Source organism: Mus caroli, chromosome 11 (genome assembly GCF_900094665.2).
Source record: "Mus caroli chromosome 11, CAROLI_EIJ_v1.1, whole genome shotgun sequence".
NCBI classification, from domain to species: domain Eukaryota; kingdom Metazoa; phylum Chordata; class Mammalia; order Rodentia; family Muridae; genus Mus; species Mus caroli.
The window spans coordinates 110,382,303-110,387,721 of NC_034580.1; positions in this window are offsets into that span (position 1 = coordinate 110,382,303).

Here is a 5,419-nt window from a genome sequence, read left to right on the forward strand (position 1 = left end):
ATGAATCAGTGTGAAAGGGGCCATAAGGGGGAGAGTCGGAGTATTTTGAGGATTCTGGTTTAAAAAAAATGGAGGGGGAAGAAAAATCTGTACTCTGCATCCCAGAGTGAACAACAGCTCATTTGGTTTCCAGAAAGCATCCAGGACAGGACAGCAGTTAAGGGTCAAGAGGTCTGGGGAGTTGTAGGGCTGGCTCAACGTTAAGATCACGTGCTACTTGTGGTGGTTTCAAAAAGAATATCCAATAAAGATACAGGCTCATATATTTGAATTCTTGGTCCCCAGTTGATGGAACTCTGTGGGAAGGATTAGAAGGTGTGGCCTTGTTGGACATGTGTCACTGGAGATGAGCTTTGGGATTTCAAAGGCCCACCCTATTCCCAGTTAGCTTGGAGCCTTCCTACTATCAGATGGATGGTCCACCACAGCACAGCATCCATTTGGTGAGTGAGATAAGAGGAAGTCTCCTGCTTCAGTGCAGCAGGAAGAGCCCTGATGGGGACTCAGATGGTGCTCATGTAGGCTGCTGAATCCAGGGGCACTGCCAGACCACCTGCAAAGCAGCTCTTATCCCACCCCCACCCCACCCCTGGGCCCTGCTGGAGCACACTCTTGACTTCCACCTGAGCACCCACACTAACCCTTCTCTTGAGAAACTGCAGGGCTGTGGAACATTGGAGGAAGCCTGGTAAGGTTGAGCTAAAGCCCCGGACACCTTGAAGGGACAGTAGGAACTTTGCCAGCTCCTGGCACCAGGTCCCTATCACATAGCTGCGGCCTCCCCACAGAGAGATTTGTGGCCCACAGTCAGATACGGACAACACCCCAAGCCCTTCCACTAGTAGATGAGGCATCCCTAACACCTCAGACCAAAACAATAGACAAAGAGACTTGATCTGTGGTCACATAGGCTCATGACAGCATCCTCCATGCTAATGAGATACCTAGAAGCCTGGAGGGCATAGCCGATAAGTTTTCCTTCCTAGACATTCTTCCCTACAAAAGGTATTTCATCTCAGGCCCACCCTGAGAAGTGGGGTACAGTTTTACACATCCATTTTCCGCCATGACAATAACCAGTTTGGAACCACAGACTGTCCATGGAGAAGATCTTTGCTTACAGAGCTGCAGCCTAATCTCCCATAGAAGGCCTCTCTGCACTTCCAGTCACAACCACACCAAGCCTGCCACCAAACTAAGGACTCTCCCTGCTGGGACAAGCTGAAACGCCCCTTCTCCCTGCAATCCTACTCCCCCACCCCCCACACACACATACACACACAGTTCAAACTAGACCCAGCCCACTGGCCCCCATTTCTTTCTCAGCTCTTCCATGACTCTCAGCAGCGCCTGGATGTCAAAGAGCCTGAGAACCCCACAGCCCCAGCTTCATTGCAGGCCTGGGGACTCTTGGACCAGCTCTGGCTTTCCCACCCCCAGAGCGGTGCCTCCGCTCATCCCTACAGCCCAGCATCTGTGTGGGATAAGCACAGTCAAACTCCCCACGTTCTGCCTCTCCAATCAGCCGTGCCCTATGGGGGAGCGGACACAGGCCGCACCCTGTGAAACTACAAGTGAGGCAGCACCTCGAAAATGAGGATGAGAAATGTTGGGGTCAGACAGTTTGAGCTTGAAGGAACTTCCGGAAGTTTCTCTAGGTATCTTAGTTAACGGACAAGGAACCCCAGGTCAGCAGGGAGGTCGCGTCAAACAAGCCTCTCAGGGAAATGAGTACCATGGTGGGCGGAGCTAACCTCAGTTGACCTGCCTCACCCAGCATTCTCATTTCTGCCCCCCCTCCTCCTCCCAGCACCACCTTGGCCAAGGGCCCCTCTTGGTACAGCATGACCAACTGTTGGCTGTTGAATGAAGTAAATGAGCAGACTGACTTGTTAGAGGCTCCTCTGCTCATCCCTCCCACCCTCCTGAACAGGGCTTCCAGGATCTGAGCCCACAGGGTAATCCCCCACCCCACCCCCACCCCCCACCCCTGAGCTTCCAAATACCAGGCGCACTCTGGAAGCTCTGGCAGCAAGAGTGCAGATTGTGGGGATTTGGGTTGAGCTGGGAGAAAGAGCCAAGGGACCAAGGTCCAGCCTTGGTTTCCCAGGGGATTGGCTGGGGATGAAATGAGCTTCGTGTGTCAAAGCTGGATCCAGCTCAGAGATAAACCCCTTCCTCAGAGGGAGAATAGACAGCTGTTTCAGAGGAGCGCTTACAGGGTGTGTGTTAGGGCTTTTCAATGCTCTCTTCCCAAGTCGTCCTGTCTTCCCAGCCCTTTCATTCCCCCCTCTGTCTCCATCCTCATCCCCTTCCCTGTCCCCTGTCCCTATCCCCCACCCCATCCATGCTTCTCCTCTGACAAGCATCTAAACTGGAGTGTATCAACTTGGCCTGCTAATTAAGTCTGGCCTTGCAATATGTTCTGGGGAAGACTGAAGATCAGAGGGGCCAGACACCTAGCTTAAGTTCAGGGGCCACATCACCTCTGTACGTGAGTCCCTTACCGGCCAGGCAAGCCTACACAGCTCTAAGTCTCTGCATTCTGATTTCACCGCCTGCAAAACGGCCAAATGGCATCACCTATGCAGAGAGTTTCCTTGTCTTTTAAACATGTGTGGGCATGGTGGAGCGGGACAGTATGTGCACGGGAGTGTGGGTAAGCCCGCAAAGGCCAGGGGTATCCAATCAGTGGGTCGTGAGATGCCTCAAATGGGTGCTGGGGTCTGAACTTGGTCTCTGCAAGAACAGCAAGTGCTCTTAACTGCATTTAACTCTCCAGCCCCACCACCATCTTTTCTTGGAGGGAGGGAGGGAGGGAAAGAAAGAGAGAGAGAGAGAGAGAGAGAGAGAGAGAGAGAGAGAGAGAGAGAGAGAGACTGTCTCTGTTTCTCTGTGTCTCTCTGTGTCTCTGTGAGGTGCTCTCTCTCTCTCTCTCTCTCTCTCTCTCTCTCTCTCTCTCTCTCTCTCTGTCTCTCTCTCTCTCACTGTGTGTGTGTCCAGATATCAAAAGCAAGTGTCTTTCTCAGTCATCCTCCACCTTATTTTGGTGAGACAGGGTCTCTCACTGACTTTGGCTCACCTCTGGCCTGTGAGCCCCAGGGATCCGCCTGACTCTGCTCCTCCTACCACAGGGGTCACAGATGCATGCTGCTGCACCCAGCTTTTCACTCTGCCCACGAGATCCACGCTCAAGTCCTCTTGTCTGCATAGTGAGCGTTTACTTTCCAAGCCACGTCCCCAGACCCATCTCAGGCTATCTTAAAAACAGCTCAGTTTGCTCGGTGACATGCCAGGCTCCGTCCTCTGTGTATGCACCCCACGAATGGCAGTAGAGCCTCAAGCATACAATCTCAGCCCACTGTCTGCTCTGGCTCTGTACACTGCCTATGGCTCAGTCTCCAGTCTTAGTTGTACATTTCACTTATGTCCAGACATTCACACCCTCTTCCAGTGCCACAGATGTTTGCACAGATGTTTGCATATACAAAATCTGACACATTGCCCCCACTGAGTATGCGCACGCACATGCACACACTTGCTGAGCAGAGACACATCCACACCTCTCCAGACCCCACCCACCAGACAGAGCCTCTTGTGGGGAGGCCCCAGCTGCTCTCCCTGCTCCAAGCAGATCAACCAGCCTCCATGCCTGAGAACTACACCCATCAGGGCAGTGTCAGAGCCCCCCAGTGTGCGCTCAGCATCCCTCCATCCTGTCCTGGGTGTTGCCTCCTCCCACTACTGCTCCCAGAGCCCTGGCTCCATTGATTGGCCTTGCAGCTCCGCAGCCAGAGATGTGCCCCAGCTGGAGGAAAACACTTATAATTTATGGAGTGTCTGATTTTTAATCAGTTTTTTGTTCCTGTGCTGTAATTGTCCTAATTAGATATACATATTTTGATGAAGGTTTTTCCAAAATAAAAATTGTAATCGAATCTTGCTTGACATTCTTTACACCCACTCGTTCGCATCCAGACTTGCGCAGTAGCAGCCCTGAAATCAGACATGGGGCTTGGGCGTCTCCATTCACTTTCTCTGGACCACTGCAGGGCCACTCTGCTAACACCCATGAACCAGAAGGCTGGCCCTCACTGAGAAGGGCAGTTTCCTTTGGTCTGGGCTTTCAAGGGCTCCATCAAGATGGGGCGTGTCCTCCATTACCATCATCCCACCTCCAGTGGCTGGCCAGTTCTCTTAAGTCAGCCCCAAATTGCTAGGTGTTGATGTACCTGCTCTGCCTGTGCTTCTGCCTCTGGAGACCCTGCCATCGCCATGAAGAACGTAGAGCAGGGACTGTGGACACAGTTCAGTTAGGAACATGTTTGCCGTGCACACTTAAATACTTGGGTTCGATTCCCAGTACTTAGAAAAGTCTGGATGTGGTGGTATATGCTAATAAATCCAGCCCTGGGGAGACAGAGATGACAGATCCCTGGAGCAGATCCCTGGGGCTCACTGGCCAGCAAGTCCTAGGTCCCAAAAAAACAAGACAGATGTCTCCTGAGGAACAGCATTCATTGTTGTCCCTGACCTCCACATGCTATGCACACACACACACACACACACACACACACAATTCTGATCAATAATCAAAATGCCTGCCACTTATTCAGAGTCTAAGTGCGCAGGGCCCCGTGTTTTACATGCATAAGCCCTAATCTGCACAATAACCCTCCAAGGAATTTCACGAGTAAGAAATCAAGACTTGGAAAGGGTAATTTGCTCCCTCAAGGTCACACAGCAGTAAGTGGAATATTACCAGCTTCTAGCTACAACCATGAGAAGCAAAGATTCCCTTTGACCAGGGTGCAGGAGGGGGCTGTCCCTCTCCAGAAGCCCCTCTGTATGAGAGACCCACTTAGCTCATCGCAGCTCTGGACCCCAGCATCGGTGTGCACCGGACCTTGAAAGACTTAGGGTTCAAGATTCCTCCTGGGGTGGGTGTGGTCTGCAACAAAGACTCCCGTGGGGTGTCTGGTGTGTGCCTGGGGCCTGGAAACCTGCATCCAGCTGTCACTGTGCTACCAACATGGCTAGCTGGGGACTAAGGACAACAACTGACTTGAGGGCCCCACAGCAAACCAGTGCTAACAACTGTGCTGGTGTGTGTGTGTGTGTGTGTGTGTGTGTGTGAGTGTGAGTATGTGTGAGAGAGTGTGTGTGTGCGAGTGTGTGTATATGTGTATGTGAGTGTGTGAGTGTGTGTGTGAGTGTGTGTGTGAGAGAAAGTGTGCGTGTGTGTGTGCGTGTGCATGTGAAGGACAACGTGTTCATCCTCCATTGCCACCCCAGTTTTTTGTTTGTTTTGTTTTGTTTTGTTTCGAGACAGGGTTTCTCTGTGTAGCCCTGGCTGTCCTGGAACTCACTCTGTAGACCAGGCTGGCCTCAAACTCAGAAATCTGCCTGCCTCTGCCTC